Source organism: Mastomys coucha, unplaced genomic scaffold (genome assembly GCF_008632895.1).
Source record: "Mastomys coucha isolate ucsf_1 unplaced genomic scaffold, UCSF_Mcou_1 pScaffold9, whole genome shotgun sequence".
NCBI lineage: Eukaryota > Metazoa > Chordata > Mammalia > Rodentia > Muridae > Mastomys > Mastomys coucha.
Window position 1 is genome coordinate 20,466,259 of NW_022196915.1, and position 26,148 is coordinate 20,492,406.

Genomic DNA, 26,148 nt, shown 5'->3' on the forward strand with positions numbered 1-26,148 from the left:
GGGTGAAAGTCGATTTTATTCGATATTAGAATGGCTACTCCAGCTTTTTTCTTGGGGCCATTGGCTTCCCACAACCTTTCAAATGAGGTTGCCATAGCTACCAGCCTCTGACTGTCTCCCTGTTCCTCCATGCTGCCCATCCTTGACTGATATGGCTGACTCTGACCATGTCCACCTCTGCTTCCTATGTGGCTCTCAAGGAGGCAAGGGAACCTGTTAGCATCTCAAAATAGATATGAGGATAAAATACAGTCCTGGATGGCATGAGTTCAGAGACACATGCCATCACACTCTGCCCATGGGTCACCATGTCTCAGGAGTCCATCTGTGCAAAAGGCAACTGAGTCCAGGTGAAGGAGCAGCCACACTTGCCTGGACTGTTGCCAGGAGGGATGGTTGTGCTGGTTCCATAGTTGATAACACTGAGACTTCAAGCCTCTCTCTCTGAGATCACAAAGTCAGTAAAGGACTAAACCAGCTTTGGCTTTACACCAAAAAGTCTAGCCCTCCCCACTCTTCCCTTGTTCACCGAGCACTTGGAAGGCTCTCAGTATTTGCTGAATGAGTGGGAAAATGGTCAAAATGAATTGTGCCCTGTCTGCTGAGACTTTTCTTGGAGGTAAGGAACCAATTGCATTTTGCCCTTCTTGTATTTATTATTAGTTACTGTACCCCTCTTCCCAGGCCTTTGCAACCCATTTTAGGGGCCCTGGGACAGCAGCACCCTCACAATATGGGTGAGCATTTCACCCCCAAGAGATCTCTGCTTCTCCTCATACCCTCCTAGCTTCTTAGTTCTAGACTGCTCACTGGTGCATGGCTTTGAACAACAGTCTTGACTGAACCTGACCTGGGAAGCCTGGGGCAGTTGAATGGCAAGAGGCGATCTAATGTATTGAAGGATCCATGGCCACCATTCCAGGGGTCCATGAATACATGTCAGCACCCTTCTTCCAACATGAAGCTGTCTGTAGAATTCCCAGGCAGGATGCTGCTTCTGCAAGATGGCAAGGGTCTTAGTTCCGAAGGACTGGCACACTCTTGTTACCAACTCTACGCCTGACCTACAGCCAGGCCAGGATAGTAAGCAAGGCCGTTGGCTTGCCCCAGCTGTGATGGTTCTATAGCCAGTGTTAACGAACTACCTTCACTTGCCCAAAGGCAGGGCCATGCCTCTCTCCAGGCATCCCAGGGCTCCTGAGCTCTCAGCACCTCATTTCACAGGCTCCTCTCTGACCCACCTTTGTACTATACCCTGGTATGCTTGCTGAATCCCTGCTCAAATATCATGTGAAGCTCCCCAGTCTCTGGCACGTGGGGAGCTGAACATGAATCTGCCTGTGTATCCAGAGAAGACTGGAAGACAACTAGAACATTTCTCCCAGGCTTACACAAATGCAGGCCTCCTTGGTCTACAGAGGGAGGAGCATAGAGAGAGCTCTAGGGACAGCTCAGCCTTACTCCCTGAAGAAGGGTCCTCTGCCTCTTGGCTAGCATTCTCACACCAAGCTTGACTCTGCACTGTCTCCTTGACATGCTCTGAAGCTATTTCCACACAGGTCATCAATGGTACTAGGCTTATTGCTCTCCTGGGCTTCATGGTGGTAGATGGCCTGGGCAGCCTTTGCTCCCCACTCTTCCCTGTGTGCATTCCGCCCCCTCAGCTTCTCCTCCTCTTTCTCCTGGCCTCCTCTCTCAAACACAAGACTAGATAACACTTGCAGTATGATTTATCACTCGCCGCCCCCAACACACACCTCCTCCAGGCCTGAGACTCTTGGGGACTTTGAAAGGAAACAGGCACCATGTGCTTCCAATGAGCTCCATTCAGCTCATCATGGTGTTCCGTTGGAGCCGGGGGACGAGGGGGACACCCTGGAACCGGTTCATGGCTCTGTTTAAAGATGTTTTTCTTAGAAGCAGGAAGTTACATCCTGCCAAGAAGAAATGAAAATAAAGCCCCTGAGGGGTCACTTGGGGTTCACTGGGAGCCAGTCTGAACTGTTGCAGTACTGAGGCCTCTGCAAGGGAGCAAGTCTGCAGGGGCTGATGTCCCGGGACTTCCCGGGGGCAGGCAAGGCTGGCCTCAGCAGGTGTCATCGTGGGTAAAAAGGAAAGCTACATCCTCACTTGGCCCTGTGGTACCAAGGGCAACAAGCCACTATAGCTGCTCTTTTTCTGTTGTTCAGGTGACTGCTTCGCCTTGTCCCTAAACCTCTGATGCACCAGTTGCACGTGGAAGTTGCCAGATACGTGGGGAGCAGATGGAAGTGCAGAAAAGACCAGGCAAATCTTCAGTCTGAACCCACCATACTGGGGTCGACCCGCATTCAGAGCAAAGGAGACGACCAGGAACAAAAGCACACACACTTTTTATACCTTTCAGTACATAGGTTTACAGCATGAGTTGGTTCTCTCTCATTGGTGGAGCCCATTGTCTTTTGTTCTCATTGACCTTTATACCCCAGGTGAGGGGGGAGATACAGATTGCATGTAGGAGGGATGGGGGGGATCTACCCTCCCAGGGACGTTTCCTGGAACCAGGCATTACTCCCCACAATTAGGGCATCTCCTGGGGACTGATGTTTGCTCGGTAAACCCTTCTGAAGCTCTGTCTTTAGGCTTAACGGACATTTGTTGCTCCTTGGTATTTTTATGAGGTGTCCCTATTTGTTCAATTTTTACAAAGTCAATCCAGGAAAAACTGAAAATCACATACCTTAATTTGGGTCCCACAGTTTCCTGAGGGTGAAAGGTTTTCATGGAAGGATTCTTCAACACTCCCCTGAGAACGAGGCCAAGAGCTCCACAGCTCAAGATCTCAGGATGAAAAGGAACAAATCGCCAGAAACTCCCAACTTGTTCCCTGTTCCAAAAGAGGGGCGAGAGCTGAGTCTGGCTGTCTTTTTTAAATATTTGATTTTTAATTGTGAGTTGAAACAATATAATTAAATACAGTTATGAGATATAAAATAGAGTTATGATTTATGAATTGAGTGTGGAGCGATTGAACCATGTCAGTCATGTTAGTGATGAATACATTCATCATCTCAAATCTTGCCTTTAGGAGGCAAATATGGTGAATGGAGTGACCAATAGTGGACATTTCAAAGTAAGGAAGAGCAAAGTTCAAATGTCATCTAGCATCCTTTGATGATCACACTTTTTTTATCATACTAAATAAGGGTTTTCACTAAGAGGTTTTCATGTATCTTTGTCTACATCCGTCTGTAGACAGGTAGGTAGTTGCACCTTGCAGCTATTTCTGCCCCTCCTTGCCCTCCCCTGCCCCCCTTCTTTTACTGAACTTCTTCCTCCCCTCAAAAGACTTCTGCCTTCCTGTTACAGTCTGCTCCTGAGAAAACCTTGTCTTGTCTGGTCTTTCTTTCCCTATTATCCCACTTGTTCCTCCACCTCACCTTCTCCAAGAGGGTTCCCTCTCAAAGCCTCCCTTTGTCAGGCCCAAAAGAAACCCAGGGTGCCTTTTAGCATATCAAAGCACAAACTAGCTTCCAGGCTTTCTCTGTAAGCAAGTACCTGTTACAGAGGCAGGCCAAGGGCCACCATGGTATCTTAGCTTCTCTCAGCTCTTCTCATGCTCCCAATCCTAAACTTCCCCAGCTCATGGACTTCCCTTAACCCAGCTTCTGACTCCTACATAACCCTGCCATCTCAGCCACACACTTTCCTGGTCCTCTCCTCTTGGTTCTTGGCTCTCTCTCAGTCCTCTTGGACCTCTCTCATTGTACTCCTCTCTTAACCCAGCCCCCACCCCCACCCCTGTTCAGCCTCACCACCCAGTTCAGTCTACTGGCCAAGTTTAGTCTACTATTTTTTCCCATTGATCTGGACTCTTCCAGATGTTTCTGGCTGTGCTCTTCTTCGTATTTACAATCAAAACCTTCTTCCACCCGATACCTTGAAGCTGTCGTGTGCTTGTTCCATTCACCTTTGTTTTTTATGTCTCATGTGCACATATATATGTATATGTTTATGAATAAGTATAGATTTTTAAATCTAGATTCTGAACATGAAACATGTGAGTTTGTCTTTCTGTGCTGGCTCACTCATTGGCATTCCTTCTATACTCTGCCCAACAGTTACCTAGCAACAGCCAGGTAGGCCTGACTTGCTATAAAAGAGACTGTTTGGATAGCCTTTCAGGGACTAAACCACCAACCAAAGAGTACACATGGAGTGACCATGGCTCCAGCCACATATGTAGCAGAGGATGGCCTTGTCCGGCAGCTCACAATGGAAGGAGAAGTCCTTGGTCCTTTGGAGGCTTGATGCCCCAGTGTAGGGGAATGCCAGGGTGGGGAGGCAGGAGTGAGTGGGTGGGTGAGGGAAGACCCTCATAGAAGCAGGGGAAGTGGGGATAGAATAGGAGGTTTCCAGTGGGAAGCCGGAAAAGGGGATAACATTCAAAATGTAAATAAATAAAATATTCAATAAAAAGAAGACACTGTTTGGTCCCCCTCACTCTTCTGCCCATTTTCTCTCCCTCTCTTCCCTTCCCCCTCTCTCCAAGTATTCCTGGCCAGCCTCTCCTCTTCTCTTTATTCTCTCTTCCTCTCTCCCCCTCTGTCCTTCTCTGTCCCCTCTCTTTCTCTGCCTGTACTCCCTTCTCACCTCCCCTTCCCATGTCCCCAAATCAATTTTATTCTATTCTATACCCATCATATGGCTGGTACCTTGGTGTGGGGAAACACCTCAACATGGGCCCACTAAGGTACCCCTTCCACTTCACCATACTACTCTATAAAACATACACTTGGCTTAAAAAAAAAACTACAATACACTTCACTTAACATGATGACCTCTGGTTGCTTCATTTTTCTACCAAGTAGCCCTGCTCCTTCTCTTTAAGGCTGATTAAAATTCCACCGTGTACAGCTACCACCTGAGAACGTTTTAAAGAGGACATGAAGGATAGTGAGTAAAAGCCTAGGGCAAGTCCATTGGTTTCTCCTCTAAGGCAGCTTCCCAGGCTGGATGAATGTGATGATATAACAGAGCCAGCTTGCACTGGAGTGATGGTTTCTTGTAAGTTTTAGGTGCCCTGCAAGAGCGAGAGTGAGAGCACAGTCTTTCATTAAACAAAAAACAAAACCAAAAAAAGATTTCAGATCTGCATATTACAATTCCTAATATATAAATTGTTTACTAAATGGACACAGTAGTTTCTGTCCTGACACCATTCAAATCAAATGAATTCAGCAAATGACCACAACAAAAATCAATCATGGAACCATGGTGCATCCCTGGCCAATGTTTAGCAAAACGGTTTATTTGAGGCAGTATTTGGGGGGCCAAGGAGATTGCTGCGTGGTTAGGAATGCATCCTGCTTTAGCAGAGGACCTGGGCTTCGTTCCAAGCACACAGATGAGGCAGCTCACAACAGCTTGTGACTCCGGCTCTGTCTAGGGGATCTGACACTTTTGGCCTTCACAGGCACTGAAGGGCACCTGCACTCACATGAGCATACACAGCCACACATGATACAAGTCTCTTAGGATGAGGATTATCTATAAAACTTCAACTTAAATTTGAGGTTAGTTGGTTTGTCTTAGAAGTGACACACCACTTCAGTACATAGCTGTTTGGGCCAAGGCTATATTCTCATGATATGGTCACCATCTGACCTGAGGAAGATATACTTGCCTAAAGTCTTCATCCCAGAAGGCTATGTATAAGATAATTAATGAATGAGCTTGTGAGTTTTCCAAGCCTGTATGTATGTGTGTACGTATATGTGTGTATGTATATGTACATATATATATGTGTGTATATATATGCATATATATATACATATATATACATACACATATATACATATATATACATATATGTGTGTATATATACATATATATACATTATACATAATGTATATATTATATACATGTATATATGTGTGTGTGTGTATATATATATATATATATATACATATATATATGTATATGGAGTATATCTTCCTTCTAGTGACTCAACCCCATTACAATGAGACTTATAATGGTAAAACCCAAACAATGTTGAAAGTTTGGAAAACATCCCCCCTCCCCACCCTCTTTCTCCGCACACATGACAGCGTTCCAGTTTCTGCTTTTCCTCTTCCTGGCCATAACACACCTCTCTTAGCTGCAGATAATGCACTCCAAGCCCTCTTTCTAGACCTGCCAACTGTCAGCTGTGTCACTCACCATCCCTCATTTTAAAAGGGTTTAAGCCATGTACATCGTATTGATTTTTAGTCTTTTAGTTTTATGTCTTTAAAGCATTCTTGGAGCTGTGCCTTTATCTTCATTTCCAAAATACCATTTTCCAGTTTCCTGTTTGCAGCCAAGGACTGGAATGTCTGCTGCCTGTGCTCCTTCCCTCTTCTCTGCACTGCATCTCCTATCAGCTTTATTCTTGCACCAAACTCTCAAGGACTGTATCATTTTCATTTTCTTCTGTCTGCCTGTATGTTCTGTCCCTATTTTCATGATATTATAAAAACTCTCATTTCTGTATTTCTTTATTGACAGTTCTTTAGAAAGTCAAGGGACAAAGAGAGATTGATAGATATGGACGATATATACATAGGTGATAGATTATCACTAGATGATAGGTAGGTAGGTAGATGATAGAGAGATACATAGATAGACAGACAGATAGATAGATAGACAAATGGATAGATAATAGCTGGCTAGCTAGATGTTAGACAGACAGACAGATAATAATTTTGAACTAAGTATCAGTGTTTGGAAAATGGGAGGTTCTGTTGAGAGATTATTCCTGCCGATTAATGGTGTAGTCTCTGTAAGTCTGGGCATTGATTCAAAAACTAAACTCTTCTTGACCTTCCGTAGCTTTTTTTATAAACAAGTTACACAGATAAGTTAAAGGTCATTGGGAGATCCACGAAATCCCTCAGGAAGCCACTACCACTACGATGCTCTCCAGACGCAGAGCAGATGACTTTGAGTCTGTGCTGTTGAGTCCTCGTGGAAAACATGGGCTTGAAAAATCTTGCACTACTGTGTCTCTGACCTATTGTGTCTCCCTGAGAATCAGGGCAGTATTTGATTAAAGTTTTGGACAAGACGATGAAAGCATTTTTTTTTCTAGTGATGGGTTTCTCTTTCCTGCATCACACAGACCTGCGTATGTCGAGGCAACAGAGGTGACTAGGTGTCTCAGAAACAGAACTACCCCAGAGTTCTGAGGTACTTTGATGGCCCGCTTCTGTACCCGTTCCTCAGACTGACGTTCCCCACACAGCCATAGCATGTTCGCGCTGGTCTGCTCAGCTACCACAGCCTGAATAGTAGCAATCTGTTCTCTCACAGCTCTGGAGGTTTGGAAGTCTCCTCTGAGGGCTTCTGACTCTGCCTAAGGCTGTCTCTGGGGATTGCCACATGCAATTCTCACTGCACGTTCTCTCAGAGGGCAGGATCAGGCTCAGTGGAAGGAGATCCAGGTCTGTGTGATCAGGACACCAGGCAACCTCAGTCTGAAGGCTTCATTCCTAATCCTGTGACATTGTCCTTGTGGTTATTCTCTTGTGTCCATTCTCCACTCCAACATGCTGGAGTATCAGTGTGTTGGATAAGAACTCCGGCATTTCTAATTCAGGTTCTGTATGTCAGCTGCTTTTGTGAGTTTAGGGCAGTTGTTGAGTGTCTTCTACCTTACCTTCCTCATCTGTGAAATGGGAATCCTAACATCAATGTCCAGGCTCTTGGGACATTCAGCAGATCCAGGAGGTTGGGCTTGTAGCATTGTGCATGGTGCTACCACAATGATCCCCACACCAATCCCCCGACACACACCTTCTTCTTTTCCTACCTTTTCAATGACCAAGGGCTTCCTACAGTTCCCTTCTAAATTGGAAGCCCTGCAAACCATTCATGTCCTGAAATATTTTCCAGTGTACTCTTTCTTAGGACTATTTGGACACAGTAGGTTCTAACTGTGCTTCCAAGGATACAAGTCACACTCTTTCTGGTCCCCTGCATGGCAGCAAGCCATGTTTCCCTTGTTTTTTTACCCCCACCTTCTTCTGAAGCTGTTCCATATATACATGTACCTGGCCCACCAGTCTACCCTCTGACACTCTTCAGGAGGTTTCCAGAGCAGGGGGTCTCAGGGTATGAACGAGCCTGTATAATTCACACCATGGGGCCTGTGTCCAAAAGCCACTGGCTAAGGAACCTGTCCACCTGGTCCTGGTCCTCAAGAGCGCCAAGGCCAGTGCTGACAGAAGGATGCCGACTGACAGCAATGTAGGGTAGATACTTAAAGAATGAAGGAGTCAGGCAAGAGCTCAAGAAATGACTCAGCATGGCACGTGGCCCCAAGGCACACATACAGTGAAGGTTATATGAGGTCTTGCCAAGAGACATACTTCAAAGATCATGCTGTGCAGCTTGGGTGGAAAATGAAAAGCAGTCCAAAAGCTTTGATAAGATGGTTCAGAATGAGTGAAACAGAGATTCACAAAGCTTCGTGTGCACACTCCCTCCCCCAGCACACTCAGTCTTACATCAGCAACCATTCAGAACAGTTTCCTCATTACCCAGATGTTAGAGTATAACAGTCATAATCCAAACCTGATTTTACATATGTTAGATACTGTACCGGTTACTCTGCCTACAACAGCTAGGGTCAGTTCTGCAAGGCCAGGTATTCATCTTTCCAAAAATTGCACATCCTAACAATGGAGCTTTCACAAGCCTAAGTCAATTGCTTTGCTTTCAATTTCCTTTATTAATTATGTCACCTCTGCTTCCATTCCCCATTGACTGGTTTCACATATCCTCAGGCCATAGATTCTAATAGTGACTCTTGTTATTGAATACCGGCCCTCACATGCAAATTCCCAGACATACACAAATATGCATGCATACTAACAGTGACCAAGCTCTCTGACTCACCAACCCCAGCCTGGTGGACATTTGTTAAATGCTGTAGCACACTGATAATGGTAAATTTCTATGCAAATAGAATGCTACTATATAAGGAAAAACTTAGGACAAATTAATTTTATAATGTTTAATCCAGGGAAGAAGGAGACATGAATCAGGCACTCTCAGAAACAGAGCAAGCTAATCTTGCTTATCTTATGGGAGGAAAGTATCTGTGGACAGAAAACTGGGAAGGGCATAAAGCCATGAGAAGTAGAGGCAGACAAATGGCTATGGCTTGGAGGATGCCATATTTGAATATCACTTAAACATTTGACTACCTATGATTGACAGAAGCTTGGCAACAGCTTAACTATGGTTACATGTATATACTCCTAGAAAGACTTCAGTTGGTTCGCAGGCTAAGTTAGGTTTCAGTTTACTGTGTAAAAGCTTGTATAGAAGCTCTCTAGGACCAAATTCAGTTTTGTACTGTCAAATTTCTAACCAAATAAAACATCTAGCATGGCTCTGACATTGTCTTCCTTCTAGAAGAAGGATATTTTTACTGCAATAAGAAAATACAGTTGAAAATTTTCAAAGGTAGTTCTGAAGTATTTATTCTGTATTCAATAACAAGAGTTACCAGTAGAATAAAAGGCCCCCAAGCATATGTAAAACCAGCCAAAGGGAAATGGCGGTAGAGATTTGTGGGTCTCCCCTTTCTAAGAGGTCGCCAGCCTAGGAGAGTAAGGGGAACATAGTGGGAGAGAGAGGGGCAGGATTCAGACAGCCATGAGTACAATGGAATGACTTCCAGGATCAGCTTCAGTGCGATAGCTCAACTTCATTGGGGTGGCCAAGGGCTATTCAGATCTTAGGGAGTGGGTAGAGATTCCCAGGGTGAGCGTACATCATTGGCTAGAACAGAGGTGCTGGGAATGTTTCATTTACATGAAGAGGAATTCCAGGAGCTTTCTGAGCAGGTTCTTATTGAGAGAGGAAGTGGAACCTATAATCTGGCCATAGGCTGTGTGACTTTCCTCAGAAATGTTGTGTCTGTTTTGTGAATCCCAGAAGACCATCAATGAGCAGATAGCAATGCGATCGCTCAAGGGTCTTTATAAGAACTTGATCTTGAGCCACACTGTTGTCACTGACGCAGCAGGACAGGAGAGTAAAGCCCCCAGCCCAGTTTCAAGCAAACAAACAAGCCAGGGGTCATCCAGCTTGACACACCTCTGATTGGTGGGCTATTATGAAATGTGTTGCCCTTTAAAATGATTGGCTGGTGCTGAGAGCCAAACTGCAAACTTTCATAAATCAATATCTTCAGGTACAGCTGTAACTTCTGCTTTCTTCCCAATTGTTAGGAAGTAATCTGGAGACCAGTGTTAGGTACAAGCCTGGTATTTAACTCCAGTTCAACCTTAGGTCAGCCTCTCTAAGATGGAGCATGAACTCAAGATGTAGTTGGTCTGGGCCTCTCGGAGATTTGGGGGGTTATAGAGGGGAAGGGCTGATTGGTCTTAACACAGTACCTACTGACCATATGGTGGAAATGGATGAATGGGATTTATGTGCTGAACCATGCAGCACTTGCAGGAAATTTAGAGCAGGGTCATCCTCTAGATAAGGCCAGGCACCTGTGCTTAGAGACACTCTCCAGATAAGATCAGGCAGAGAACAGGAAGCCCCAGTAAGAAAGGGAGTCCTCCATTTTTGCGCCAAGCTCGGTGAGCTATCTGGACATGGTGGACCACTACCTTAATAGCACGGTCTTCCAACAGAGATTTACCAAGGTGACTGTACTAGTCAGGGTTCTCTAGAATCACAGAACTTGTGGAATATCTAGATCTATTAAGGGAATTTATTGCAATGACTTACAGCCTATAGTCCAAGTCACCCAACAGTGGCTAGCTGCAAATAGGAAATAGAAAAATCTAGTAGTTGCTCAGGCTACAAGGCTAGTTGTTTCAGCTGCTCTTCTGTATAAGCTGGAATCCGGAAGAAGTAGGCTCCAACAGATGTGCTGGCAAGTAAGTGCAAGCAGGCAGAGTGCCTTCCTTCTTCCAATGACCTTATATAGGCCTCCAGAAGAAGGCGTGGCCCAGATTAAAGGTGTGCACCACCACACCTGGATCTGGAACTTGCTTTGTCCAGGCTGACCTTGAATTCAGAGATCTTGCCTCAGTCTCCTGGGATTAAAGATGTGTACTGCCTTGCCTGGGCCTAAACTTTTCATGGGCACTATGCCTCAAGATCTCCATGTCAAGATCCCAGTCAGAAGCCTGTGTCTTCTAGCCTCAAGATCTGGATTACAGGTATGTCCTCCATCTGGGGAGTGTAGTTTATTCCAGATGTAGTAATGTTGGCAACCATGGATGGCCACTATAGTGACCTAACTAATAAAAGGGATTTAAACCCAAGCAATTGACTTAGGATTGTGCTCCATTGTTAGGATGCAAGAAACAGGAATAAAAAGTGTTATATGAAATGAGAGTGAAGCTAATCAGTCTATTCAGTGCGTTTTGGGCATTACCCTCACAATGTGCTTCAAAAAACACTGAGTTATATATTAGTGCATTATATACCTTAGATATATACATTTTATTTATCAACTATATCTCAATTAAATGAATGAAATAGTTCTGTACTGAACTAAGAAGGGAAGGTCTCACGTACTGTAAACTCCAGTGTCTCTCAGACTGCCCTCTCTTCCACTGCAGAGTGTGTGAAAGAGCATATGCTAATGAAGAGACATCTGCCACGTCTCTGTATAGTTCCACTGGCTGGAAGAGTCAGCAAATGCCTCCCCTGGCATCTCCATTGTTGGCAATGAGGTAGAAGCATGACTAAGAGATGTGTACAAGCACCCAGGAGCTGAAACACCAGTGATGGCTTCTGTTTGATTTTCCAAGGTCAATTAGCTCTACTTTCCAGTCTAGGGTCACAGCCTTCCATCAGGTGGCTTTTCCATACCCTGCCTGCTCTCTTCAAGACAATGATAAACTTAATGGAGATTGATGGTCTGATGAGATCCCACTGGGCACCTTCTCCACAGTGGGGAGATGAGGCTTAGAGGAGCTTTAAAGGAGTGCAGATGCTACTGGGGGCCACCACACTACAGTTGCTCCTCCCATAGATCATCAGCAAATCCTATGCCTCCTCGTTGGCTTCTTTAACCACGTTGAAGTGAGTACCAACTGAATATGTCTGCTGATTCTAGCCTCGCAGCCCCAAGCATCTTCTGTATCCCTCAACAAAATCTAAAATTCTAAAACTTGAGCACAGAGCCTGTGGCAGCCCCTGGAAGCCCTTGGCTTGATTATCTTTTGCCACAACCTTCAGGTTAGAAACTGAAGCTGCCACATAACTGCCAGGAGCAAGATTTAGCTTCTCTTTCCTTCCCGCTCTGACTGCTTGAGTACACCAACCACCAAGAGTTGACATTAGCTTCCCTGTCTCTTCATGGGGACCCATACTCTCTATGCCATGGTGAAGTGCTCTTCTCCAACCTGCTTGACAACTCTTCCCGTCACCATCAACATCCTCTTTGCCTAAGCCTTTGCTGACCTGAGTCAAATCCCCCAGTCCACAATCATCTACTCCAAACTCTGCCTGTATATGTGCTATTTTAAGTTCCCTCTGCCTTGTTAACAAAGGACATTCGCTATAACTTCAAAGTACAGCAATACATAAGTTTAAGAATGGCCCTTCCCTGCCCCTCCACCAACACCAGTAAGCATTGTGGTTACTCTATGTTTGAGTTACTCTCTTACATGAGAAGATGCCCCTGGTGGGATGATTTGCTTCCTCCTTTCTGAAGCTCCACCAGGCAGCAATCTGTGCTGCAGAGCTAGAGAGTAGACTGGAGGTCACCTCTCATTCTCTTGCTTCTCATGCAAAGCCTATATCCCTCCCCATAACATCCCAGATAGGTGTGTCTTCTCTTAGATGCTTCCCTCAATAAGGCCTTATAAAATGATGACATGGCATAAGTTCCATGACACTTTGAGTGCAGAGTAGCCTTCCTGCTGCAGTTATTTACTGGGATAAAGTGAGAACTCGGACTTTGAAATCTGCAGGCTCACAGGAAATGAATAAACCCAGACCTCTGACCCAGGAGACTGGTAAAGCCAATCGAACCTTTTGGAGTCATCATAGTGAAGATCAGGACACAGTGACTCTCCTAGCTTTGGAAGACCAGCTGAGCTTTGCAAGCTCAGCCTGGTCTAGTGCCATCCTACCAATCACATTGCTTCCCATCCAGCAACAAAAAAGAACCAGATTATCCTGAGGGAACTCAGTGTCCAGTCATAGATGGACATTTGGACAGATGGTTGCACATTAGGGTGAGTCACAACGTAAGATGTCAGTGAGGAGCCATGAGCTCTTGGATAGATCTGGAAAGTCATCAGAGATTACCTTCAGTGTGCTTCCCACACATCCTCGATTCTCCTGGCCTTTTAGATACCAGATGGTTATTAACCTTAAACATATGGGATCTTATCTTGGCCACGTGTCAAAAGTTGAGTTGATCTCAAAGTGCCATTTGTGGTCTTCAGATCAGAACTTAGCCAGCAGACATCATGTTAAGTAAACAGGTGGAAAATAACACGCCATGAGTCAGACACCAGGCAAGCAACAACGCATGGCAGCACAGCCTGCACATCACCAGGCTTCACGGAAACGTCTGCATGGCTCCAATCACCCATACGTGCTCTGGCCACTCCGGGACACAAATAGTTTCTACATGATGTGCATACTCATTTGCAAAATCCATGGCCAGCCCAGAAGGAACACAGCCTGAATCATTGAGAGACAAGCCAAAAGATCCTGGTGCAGATACCAATTTTGAGACAGTTTGAGCTTCCTCCCAGATTCTCCATTTGTCCACATGACTATAATCCCCAAGTTCGTAGTCTACCTTCTGAAGACTCTCTCCACACCCTTTGCCTTCCCCATCAATTCCTCATTTCCTTTCTCCCTTAACAGGTCTCCCAGGGAGGGAAATGAGAGTGAAGGAATGGGCCAAAGACTCTTCTGCCTAGGGAACATGTGCTGACACTTCAATTGTTCGGCGATCCCTAGCTCCCAAGCGGAGCAGGCAGGCTCGTTTCCCTTAGTTTCAGAGGCCCACGCGCAGTTTAGAGAAAATATGCTCCATGTGTTACTGATCCATCTCCAAGCAGCTCATCCAAATGCTGGGTTTTAAGAGTTTGTAGATACACATGATCCATTTGGAGTCAACTTTACAAGCCTTCTATGCTTTCATTTATATTGCAGGAGGAAGCTGGGCTGTGCCAAGAGTAAGTGTACTGGCGTCTTCGGAGGGTCAGATTAGGTCTGGAGCACTGGAACCAGGTTGAGTGGAGGGGCCATTTAGAAGGCTCTCTCATCTCTGCCAAGGCTCTAGGTCTCAAAATAGGAAAGAAAAAAAAATTCATGGGGTGGGAGTGAGTTCAACATCTCCAGTCTCTGTATTTCACCCTCTCCTCAGAGCTCAAAAATATTAGAACAGAATCCAGCACCCCCAGAGAGGTCATCTGTCATAGTCTTCGTGGGGTGGTTGAAATGAACTTTGAGCATAGAACCATTAATTTTTGCCTTCTGGTTTGGAGGTGTTGTGGGGGGTCGAGGGGAAGAGGGAAAGGGGAGAACAGTCCCTAGTGCTAACAGATACAATTAGCTTCCTAGCTGTCAACACATAATATCCCCTAAGGGTTAGAACAGGGGACATTCTTGAGAATCAGAATCCAGCCCATTGTAACTTAACATCAGTAGCCAAGAAGAATGGAAACAGTCTTTCTGAAGAGCCACATACTAGGGACAGAAAATGGGAGGGGACACAAGCTGTCAGCAGGATACAGCAGGCTCTCCATCCCTCTTTTGTGTTGGAAGACCAGCAAAAGTATAAAACGTGCTGCTCAGGGCCTACTCAGATCCTCCCTTTGGCTTTGGAACAGACTCACACACAGCTATCAGTGTGGAGAAAGAAGAACGCGCATCAGCAAATCAGAATTCAAGGTGCTTGGAACCATTCTGCTTCTCTGCCATGGGGCTAGGGGGCAGACAGCAAGTATACAGCAAGCCTGGCAGTCTTGGGATCCAGGAGAATTTGGATTTGCCCCTTGAATCTACCATCTAGAAAGTAAGTGAACTTGGTCACAGCTCTGTCTGTTTCTGCCTCTGTAGGATGAGTATTGACAAACCAGCATCTTTGCTGGGTGGTGGTGGCACTTGCCTTTAGTCCCAATGCCATGGAGGCAGAGGCAGGTGGAGTTCATAGCTTCTGTGAGTTCAAGGCTAGACTGGTCTACACAGCGAGTTACAGGACAATCAGAGTTACACAGAGAAACCCTGTCTCAAACAAACAAACAAACAAACAAAACCAACAACCACCACCAACAACAAATCCAGCATCTTCAGTGATGGGGGAGGTAAAAATTGTAAAGGGTGCTATGTGAGTGGTGAGCGGGTCTCCACTGGCAGGTGACAGACCACAATCCCTAGGAGCTCTACTCTGCAACTTAGTTATAGGGGTCTTAGTCCATTTATAGGGAGTCAAGGTAAGGTCTTTAGAACTTCTACAGTAGACGTGTGTGGATCACATGTTAATACATGTGATCATGGGGTCCCCAGGTCCTAGGTTTATGTCTCGGTCATGTGATGTAAGGCAGGTTGCTGAGTCTCTCTGGGCCTTGGCTGCCACAACTGGATAAAAGGGGCTTATGGCAAGGATTACCAATGTGAAAGTATCAGGTGCCACAGCATGTATACTAACATGCACCAAGCAGCTTCAGGAGATGGGCATCCTCAGTGAGAAGGAGTGGTGAGTTCTGGGACCAGTGTAGCTATGAGAAGGGCACAGATGTCCTCACTGTCAACTCTGGTGGGAACCTCCTTACCATGAGAGCCAAACAGTACAGACTATCTGCTGTGGTTTGAGAGGGAAATATCCCTCACAGGCTTGTGTGACCACCTGGTCCACCGTGGATGATGCTGTTTTAGGAGGTTGTTGAATCTCAGAGACACAATGCCAGCTGTGGACACATAGCTGTAGGCATAAGCTTTGAGGGTGCTTAGCCAGCCCTACCTCTGGTCTAGCTTGTTGTTTCCCTGAGCAGCAGAGAAGTGAGCACACCATACATCTTCCTGCCGCCACAGAGCCGCCCACCACTGTGCCTTCCCTCGTGCTTATAATGGACAGTACACTCTCCAACCATGAGCCAGAATAAATCCTTCCTCCCTTAAGTTGCTTCTTTCTAGAAAATTGGCCACAGAAAAGAGAAAAGTGACTAACTGGTATGTCATCTCTGGGTAGCTAGGCTACTCTACTCTCAGGCAGCAGACACTACGTTCTATGTTATCAGAAGTCCACAGCAAGGACAGGAATCCCCGTGGGCCTGCAAGTATTATCAAATTTGGAAAATATCAGAGGAGCCATTTACCTGAGGACATGTGTCTGTCAGTCACAGCATGGACTTGACTGAGTCATTTCCCTTGACTTTCTGTCTGCAGAGCAGCACACCAGAGACAAAGAAGGAATGCCACAAACCATCAGGCAACACCAGCTGGATTCTCAGAAGCTAACCTTTTTCTTTCTGGAAAAAAAAAATGACAGACTGTATTCACTTTCCTTCTGATGGTGATTTCTTTGTGGCCAAGTATATAAAAACAAAGTCAGGTTCACCATGAACCCCATCTGCTGGCTGCCAATAGGAATAGGCCAGAGAGAAAATGAAGACCAGCTCGACATAAACATATATGTCTAGTTGGGCTTAGTAGCACACACCTATGATTCTCGAATTCGAGTGTCTGAGGCAGGGGAATAGAGAGTTGGAGTTCAAACTGGGCTTTCTGGTGAGATCATTTGTCACAAACAAAAACAAACACATTAAAACAAATAAGGGCTTTCCACCCTCCCCTCTCCTGCTGCAGCAGGAGGAAAGCCTGCTTCCTCACAGGCTGGGGCTCCCTCCCTCTCACTGGCCTGCCTTGCTAGAGGAGGCTGCCAGCTAATAACAGAGCCTCTATTCACCACTGCCTCTGAAGATCAACAGAGCATTTCCCTATTGCATGCCCAGGCTCACAGACACCAGGTTCACAAGGAGTTAGTTTCTTAAGGGTAGATTTCTTCAAATTCTATTTCCTTCTCCCTCGCTGGTGCCCAACCCCCATAATCCTCGTGACTGAACGGGGAGTCTCTGTGGCCAAGCTTTTCTTGGATCGAGTGATTCAAGATCAATAAATATCTGTGCCCGAGCATGACTTGCCCTGGCGCCTTGCTGTGTTCTGGAACAAGAGCTCTGGCTGTGTGCAGCAAGCAGCCTCCGTGCAACCTGAACTGTTACACACGTCTGAGTTGTGTGGGGATGCTGGGCAATCAGAGGGACATGACCCTTCCTGGGTGGAAATGAACCCAGAAGGCACCCTCTCAAGGGGGATTAGTGGTCTCGATGTTCAGGCCATGTGGTTGAAAATTTCATTTTAAGATTCATGGATTATTTCAGGTGTAGCTACACAAACACATGTTTATTAAAGTCCAGCACAGCTCTTTGAAAGATCAAAGAGGAAACTGTCCTCTCTGTCTTGCTCCAGCTTCATGTTCACCCTTTAAGCCTTTCTCATCACCTCATTGAATCCAGAACCTTTTTTGAATCAGCGTCTATGCAGCCCAGAACTATCTATGTATCCCAAGCTTACCTCAAACTCTTCAGCTTCCCAGCTAGGATTACAGGCGTGAGCCACCATCCTGCTCTGATTGATTCTTTATCCTCATTTGACTTAACTTTTCAGCAACAGGTTTTTTGGTTGGTCTATCATTCATCCTTTGCAAACACTCATTGTGTTTCCAAAGGGTCACTGAAGAGTGTAGAGGACCCTCTTTTTTTACCATCTGGCCTTTATCCCCCTCTTATTGGTAGAACTGGGAGTGTGTGGATGATGGTGGTATGCTGACTCATCTGTCATGGCTTCTCTATGCCTGCCCCTTAGCTGATAAAAGCCATCATTCCCCTACGTTAATCATTTCAGCCCCAACCTTTCACACAGTTGTAAACAGCAGGCAGCTATCCAACCAGAGTCTCAAACTTAACATGACCCCAAAGCAATTGGATGCTCCTTGATTCCTCCCTTTCTTTCTCCCTCCCTCCCCCACTCCCTTCCTCCCTGGCACAGTACTCAATTCTTCCTAAAATACACTCCTTTCAGTTCTTTCTTTGTTTTATCTATGTCTCACAATCCAAAATCAGTTATTTCTTCACTTGTCCCTTGTCCATCTCCTCCTCCAAACTGTAAGCAATCCAAAAGAATAAGCCAGACCATTTGATGCTCAGTCCCATGACCGACCCACTCCAACAAAAAGTGCATAGTAAATGAATAGATAACACTGACTTTTGCACTGGTTTTCTTCCCAGTTCTCGAAAGAACAATAAAGGCATATCTGCCACATTACCTCAACACATGATAAGTTTTCCTTATTAGAAAGAAATAAGTTACAGTCTCAAAATCTTGGCAAGGCAGTGTCTTAGTAGAATTGAATAAATGTGCTTTATTTTCATTGTATTTTAAAATATAGTTCCTTTCTACTTATGGGAAGTATTAATGGTTTCCTATTTATACTTGCGGCATAAAGTTCCCTTTCAACTTTATTTACATAGGCAACAGCAGTGAAAAGGTTTTAAAGACTGTATTAAATAAATAAGGCAAAGTTGGACTTCAGTACTGGGTGACTGAAAGTAACTTCCCGAGACTGCCAAGAGTTAAGGACCAGACACTCTAGCCTGTCCTGTGGGCTCACACATTCTCCTCAGTTTACAATCAGTTACACCCTTTTATAGCCATCAAAACTTGAATGTATCATAAGCCAAAAAATACATTTAATTTATCCAGGTTACTGAATATCCTACCTTGTCTAGCTTGTCTCCAACAGGCTCAGAACACTTGCATTAGCCTAGGGCAGACAAACTCATCCAACACAGCTTATTTTGTAACACAGGATCAAGTGCCCCACGTGATTTACTGAATGCTGGGTTGAACTGAAAAGCAGAATGTCTGTAACCGGTGCTCGTTCACACTATTGTAACATCAAGAACTCTTAAGTCAAGTCATCAAAAATCACAGTGGATGACTCAGCAGAGCAGGCTCTTTGGCATCATCTTAGCAATAAACACATGGAGACTGACCAGCCACCGCCCTGGCCTAAAATCTACCTGGAGCTGTGTGGACATGTACAACACCTGAGGAGACCTGGCTGGGGTTGGTCCTCAAACATACTTGACACAGGAAGGGCAGTACTCTCCTGCCACCACTCACCAACACACTTTCCCTCGTGGACACAAGCAGTCTCCAGAGGGCTGGGTAACTAGACTCGTCTGATGACAGCCATACCTTACTTTTCAAGTTGGGAGTCAGCCCCACTCACCAGCTACAAGGAAGTCTCCCTGATGACATGGTGTCTGATGCTTTCTGGGCTTTCCCCTCTCATGCACATACTGTAGAGGAGAGCTGACAAAGGCTGCTGTCTGATTCCTCACCAGTCTGTTCCAGATTCCCTGAGCCGAGGACATGCCCACAGATTCACTGAGTCCAACCATGGACAGTAGTAGAGTTGAGCAAATCATAGGCTTTTGGGGCCTCTCTTTTGCAGGCTGTCTGTCCTAGTGATATCTCTGAGGTTTATTGACTTTCTAGGGGCTCTGTAGCAAATAAGATCTTGTGGACTATATAATCTAGCCAAACTATAGACTGCAACACTGAGATCAAAGGAACCAACAGCCATGAAAAAAGGAAGGCATCTCCCCAAAGCCAAGCAGCCAGAACCAATCAAGCACTAGCTCCAGGTCAATCTAGGCATCATCCAGGTGTCCTCCATGGTAGAGGACACATCCTGCAGAAGAGCAAGAATGAAAGGCACAGTGCCTACAGGTGAGATGGATCCTCAGAGCAGGCACCAAGGGTGGAACATAATAAGGCAGATAGAGCGTAAATAGGCCAGGATGATGCTGCCCTGCTCAAGATACAGCTCCAGTGACCAGCCAACAGATAAAGCGGGGGTACAGGGAGTGTGCAGGATGGCCATCTTCTCACGTTGCCCACAGTGCAACAACCTGGGCCCTCAGAGCAATGGCTAGCTCCCTCTTCATGAGCTGACAGTGGGCAGATGAGTGTTTCCTAGATACAATTTTTCCCTAGTTCCCGGGTTAGCTGACCTATGGCACAGGCTCCTTTTCGTCTTCTTTGGATTTCCCAATGATGACTACTGCAAACTGGAGCAATGAACCAACAGAAGAAAGCGACTTCTCACTCCACTTGGGCCACTGCAGGACACAGGCTGAGAAAGCACAAGGTGGCAGACTTCTCTGTACTCCATTCCTTCCAAGCTTCATTAAGCATCTCCACCACATGCAGTGGTGTGCTGTGACACTCCTGCTAGTTGTGGCCTGTATAGTGGCAAGGGTTGATTTTTCTGGGGCTCACTTCTTAGATGAAGAGTTGTTTCTTGGACCTCATGATTCCAAAGCATCCTTAAGAAGGATAGGTAGAAACAGAGGCCGGATGACTGTAGAGGATCTACGCCCAATGTTCCCAACTTGTACCTCCTCATGCTACATAGTATAATGTATTCACTCTTGAGTCATACTGCTGCATGGATCGCTAGTTGATCCTTTTGTTGATGAGTAACACTCTTTTTTTTTTTTTTTTTTTTTTTTTTTTTTTTTTTTTTTTTTTTTTTTTTTTTTTTGGTTTTTCGAGACAGGGTTTCTCTGTGTAGTCCTGGCTGTCCTGGAACTCACTCTGTAGACCAGGCTGGCCTCGAACTCAGAAATCCGCCTGCCTCTGCCTCCCAAGTGCTGGGATTAAAGACGTGCGCCACCACGCCCGGCCATGAGTAACACTCTTTTATGTAGATGCAACATAATAAATCTAACTATTTGCCTATGAATAGGCATTGAGTGGAGTCTAGTTTCAGTAACAGTGACCCCAAATATCTATAAAATCTTTACATAGGATTTGACTTTATTTTCTCTTAGGTAAGTATCACAATTCAGCAGAAGGCTGTCAAGAAGCAGAACCATTGCAAATGCTCACCCAGCACTGCCTTCTTACATGCCCTCATAACGCTGAGATGCTTGAGATTCTGTGCAATGTACAGAAGAGAGGTAATAGGTGAGCATATGAGTATCATATACATCCACACCATTGTAAGCATTTAAGATTTTTATTTTATGTGCATGAGCGTTTGTCTTCATGTGTGTATGTGCATCAAGTGAGTGCCTGGTGCCTGTGGAGGTCAGAAGAATGTATCAAATGCCCTGAGACTTGAGTTATGGATAACTGTGAGTCACCTTGTGGGTACTGAGAAACAAACCCAAGTTCTCTTAGGAGTAGCCAGTGCACTGGACTGCAAAGACATCTCTTCAACACTGGTTGTAATCATTTAAGAAATGTTTTAAATGAAAACCACAATAACATTTTCTAAAAATGATGGTTAAATTCAAGTTACTTGGAATCTAGTCATTGGAGGTGTTATCACTGGGACACATAGCAGGTGCAGCTGTAATTTTATAATTAGCTGTTACATTGCTTCCTAGAGTGGTGTTATTATTTTGTATTGCTACCTCAAAAGAGCATTTACTTGTGTTACATCCTCACCAGCCCTGGTTGCAGTCAACATTCTTTCCAGAAATTTTGTGGTGTGTGGTGAGTATCTTAGTCATTTTTTTTGACTTATTGAACATTGTTACTTGTTTGTCTCTGATAACTTTTTTAACAAATAAAAGCCTTTCTACATACATACCCCAGAGTCAGTATGCAGTGTATCCAAACCCATCACTCCTCTTACCTGACCATTTTGTCCCAGTTAACGTTGTGGCTAATAAGAGGACACTCTATGCCTCGATGGACCCATAGTAGACTCCTATCACTTCTCAGGGGTTGCTGCATGACCCTGGATCTGTTACTTGCCCTTTCTGACCTGCATAGAATACAGAGTGTGAGCCTAATCCCAAAAGTAAATGCAGAAGTTCCTCAATTTACAATGGGTGCATTCTGGTAAGCCCTTTGTAAGTTGAAAACACCATAAAATGTGTTTAACACTTCAAATATCATAGTTAGCCTAGCCTACCATAAACGTGCTTTTTATTTTCTTTGGCCTGCAGCCAAAACCATTTAACATTGTCCACTTTATGTAAAGAATGGAGTAACACAGATATTTTTATTGAATACTATGCAGAGATAGTGGTCAACAGGAAGAGTTGTATAGATTTGCTTTCACATCATTGTAAAGTTAAGAATATGTTAAGCTGAACCATGGTAAGTTGGGGTGCATTTGTAACCAGATCTAGCCCTTGATGGTCCATCCTAAATGATCTTTGCAATGGCTACACTAGTGTCTGTCTCTGAGGTCCCACTGTGCACATTGAGTGTGTCCATAGCAGGAGGAGGTCTGCACTTGGTGATGTTATGAGCAAATGCACATGAACTGTGGGACTCTAAGAGCAGAAAGGGAATAAGCAACAAGACCTAAAGGGAGGGAAGGTATTAGGGTTGAGAAATTGCCAGGGATAGGATTCAACCCATTGGGAAACCAGAGTGTTCAACCACCCAGCACCCAGTTATTCCAAAGTAGAGGGTAGAAATGGGCAAAGAATCTGAAACAGAAAGTCCCTTCCAGCTGGCAGCAGTGCAGAACTCATTTACCTTCACCCACAGTTTTGTTGACCTTTTTCTTTCCACTACACATCTGTCCTTTCTCTTTCTCTTGCCCTCTCTAATCTATAGACTCATGTCTATACATTTGAGCAGTGACTATGACTACTATACCCTAGGAAAGAGGCAGCTATACCGTCCTCATGCTCAGAAGGGACTGCATGTTCCCTCTTGCCTCTATACTACAGACATACACAGGTTATCTCTCTGACCTCTGACCTCTCTGACTCAAACCTGACATCAGTACCCTTCCTCCCTTCCTCCTCTGCCCTTAGTAAGCTTCAGGGACTGTCATGAGCACTGCTATCTAGTGCAGGCAGCCCAGCAGTCCTACCTGCTACAGAGGGGTTGGAAACAGGAATTCTCCTAGGAAATGTTCCAGAGAAACAGTTGGTTGTTCCTTTGTTCTGGCTAGTCTTAAGTCATCTTGACACAACCTAGAGTCATTTAGGAAGAGGGAACCTCACTTTAGACAATGCACCTACCAGATGGGCCTTTCAGCAAGCTGTGGTGCATTTTCTTGATTGGTGATTGATGTGGGAGGGCCCATTACAGTGTGGGCAGTGTCACTCCTGGCTGCTGATGCTGAGTGCTGTGAGAGGACCGGCTGAGCAAGCCATGGGGAGCAAGCCAGTAAGCAGCTCTGACCTGTCTTTCCTTACTGATGAACTGTGAGAAGGAACTGTAAGATAAAATAAACCCCTTTCCCACAAGTAGCTTTCAGCCCTTGGGTTTTATCACAGCAATAGAAACCCTAAGTAAGAGCCTTCTTCACTCACATGTGATGAAGCCACCAGCTGACCAGACATTGATTTTAAAGATGTCCTTTACAGAGACTCCGAACTAAGAAGGGATGAAACGTGGGTTGGAAAGGAAGTCGAGCCACAGAGCTGGAAAGGAGCAAGGAGGAGCTTTACAGAAGAGAAGAGGAACCATCCCCCATGGATGGGTCCCCTAGTGGGAAACCTTGGAAAATAAGTATATCAGGGTCAGCCAGAGAAAAAAGGAGATAGAACGACTATGTATTATAAAAGGGTTGATTAGATTGGGCTACACGATGAGGTAACATGATCCGGTAACTCACCAGTAGCTGGCTCTTCCACTGGAGAGGGTAAGGAGTCAGAACCTGCTCAAGCCACAAGGATGCATGTGTCCAACCTGGTACTGAACAAAAGTCCAGAAGGTTCCTGGAGTGTCACTGGTCTTCAGTTCTTGGATGGCCCGGAAACTGCATTCTAACATCAGCAGCAGACGTTGGTAGCACCAGCGTCAGAGACATCAGGGTTGACTCACCAGTGAAACTTGAAACTTTTTTCTTTAACCTCCTTATGTCCAGGCTGACTCTGGAAGATGCAGTCTACATTCCCACTTTAATTAATCTAATAAAGAAATATCCCTCATAAGTGTGCCTAGAGGTTTGCCTCCTTATTGACTCCAGAGCCAGTAAAGTTAACGAGCAAGATTAAGCATCACAGTGGGCGACATCATCATCTGGAAGGAACATCTGGAGTGGTGTACCACCTGCTAGGATAGTACTGATATCACTTTTCTTATGACCAGAGTCTAGTGGCCCTAAGCATTTTCTGGGACAATCCAGATAGGAAGAAGAATAAAAGTGTCATCTCAAAGTTTTCTGCAAATTGCCATAACCCATTCAGGATGGTTGATAACACATGGGCATAAACAAACAGTTGTCTGGATGCTTCGTTTCCACTCTGAGACCAGGTTCTTGACAATTCAGCAATGAGGCTAGGTATTGAACTGGCAACATAAGACCTGCTTTGAGCAAGCCACTCTCTGAGACAGGAAACTTTAAGGGAGAGGGACTCTGAGTGCTTTGCTGTATAAAGGTCTTACATCTCCAGCAGTATCTAAGGACAAACGGGATGCTTTGTTGCGTAAAGGGATGGACTGTCTATAAGTGTATGCTACTGGGAGAAGGTGAGGCCAGACATCAGTGGGGGAGTGTGAGTATCTCGATTCTCAGTGAACACACCCAGCTCAGACTTCAAAGCTTGCACCATCTAGTTAGTTTCTGTTGAGGGTCTCATGTTGTTTAATGCATAGCACACTGCAATGGAAGAGTTCCCAAGCCTGGAGGGACAAACAGTCCAAGTGCATTCTAGCAGCATGCTCTTGAGGGAATTCAACTATTCATTTTTCTCATAGGGAAGAGTTTTTCTTAAAGGCCAACACCTCTTAATACTGTTACTACATCAAGTACATTTCAATGTAAGTCCAGATAGTATGGGGAATCTCTCATGAAACTGATTTGGTCTGTCCTTTGCTCTAAGTGGCCTGGGTATGTCAAGGTCAATGTAGAGAAAAGAGGGCTCAGGGCTCTTTTTGGGTCAAAAATAGTCAATGCTCCCCTCTAAGGGAAGAAAGTTTTACATGGGGTATAGGGATAGTTAGTTTACTAAAGCTCCCATGCTAAACCTGGGGTCTTAAAAAGATAGCAAGAAAAAGAGAGCCCCGTGGGGACCCACTTGAGATTGGATGGGTGGGTTCACACGTGTGGATGGAGATAGCCCTCCAATGCTTCAGCTATGTATATCAGTGAGCCTTAAGCTGTGTCTATCCTTAAGCTCGACAGAGGAGCCGTAGATGAAGGCAGGACTCTGAAAAGAGGACACGGTGACATTGAAGAGGGAGCCATCAATCAAGATTGAAATGAAAACAGACTTAGCCTCCACTGTGTAGAAGCAAGGGCTCTTTTGGACCACCAAGAGATTGTGTGGGCACCCTGAGCCTCAGTGGAGGTGTTAGGGGTTCAGTGGTGAGCCCTCAGGAATGTTGTGAGTTGGGCTAGAGCCAGACAGCACTGGGCTGCAGTTGTTAAAGTCCATTCCCTGGTCAGCCCCCCCCCAGGTGGACTCTGTTCTTTGGGACTAGGTCTCTATCAGTGTGGTCCTAGGGAAGGATGACCTGCAACCAGGGAGGTATCTGAGGGCTAACTTGTCTTTCCTCATGTGGGACAAGGAATGTTCCTTCCCTGACATCAGTGAGAACGAATGCTTTACTTTAAAGATCTGTGTTTGAAAAAGGCAAGGTTTCATGGCATTTCTGCCTGAGTATCCCATTTCTGGGAATCAAGCCAAAGTAAACAATATCAAATAGAAGACAAGCTTTGTGCACAGAGATGTTTATTTCAGTGGCTCTTACCTAAGTGCGAAATTGCAAACAATCTCAATATCCCACCATGGGAGGGAAGATTAGGAACATTCTCTCATAATCCACCCCGAGTATCAATCGATTCAGCCACTAAAGTGTTGCTTACACATTCCATAACAATTTGGGGAGAGGTTTAAAATTAATGGAAAAATGGGCAACTGTATTTTACATGGCATATGAATCTGCAGTTACTTTTAGTATCCTTGGGAGAGTCGTTCTTAGACCTCCCCAAATACCCAAATTCACAGAACTCATCTCTCATATGTAGTATAATACTTAACAATATCCTTCACACATGCTCCTATAAACTTTGTATCATCTCTAGAAGACTTCTACTATCTAGTACAATATAAACCCTATATAAGCTAT

General features: G+C 45.1%; 1 long non-coding RNA gene across 1 annotated transcript in view; it reads right to left on the reverse strand.

Moving 5' to 3' along the window:
• The window catches only part of LOC116084696, a 44,821-nt gene extending 40,730 nt beyond the window's left edge, over positions 1-4,091 (reverse strand). The window contains exons 1-2 of the long non-coding RNA XR_004116227.1: positions 3,795-4,091; positions 2,720-2,866 (exon numbers count right to left, since the gene is read on the reverse strand). This is a non-coding gene — a long non-coding RNA (uncharacterized LOC116084696). The remainder of the gene's footprint in view (positions 1-2,719; positions 2,867-3,794) is intronic.
• Positions 4,092-26,148: the final 22,057 nt, after the last annotated feature.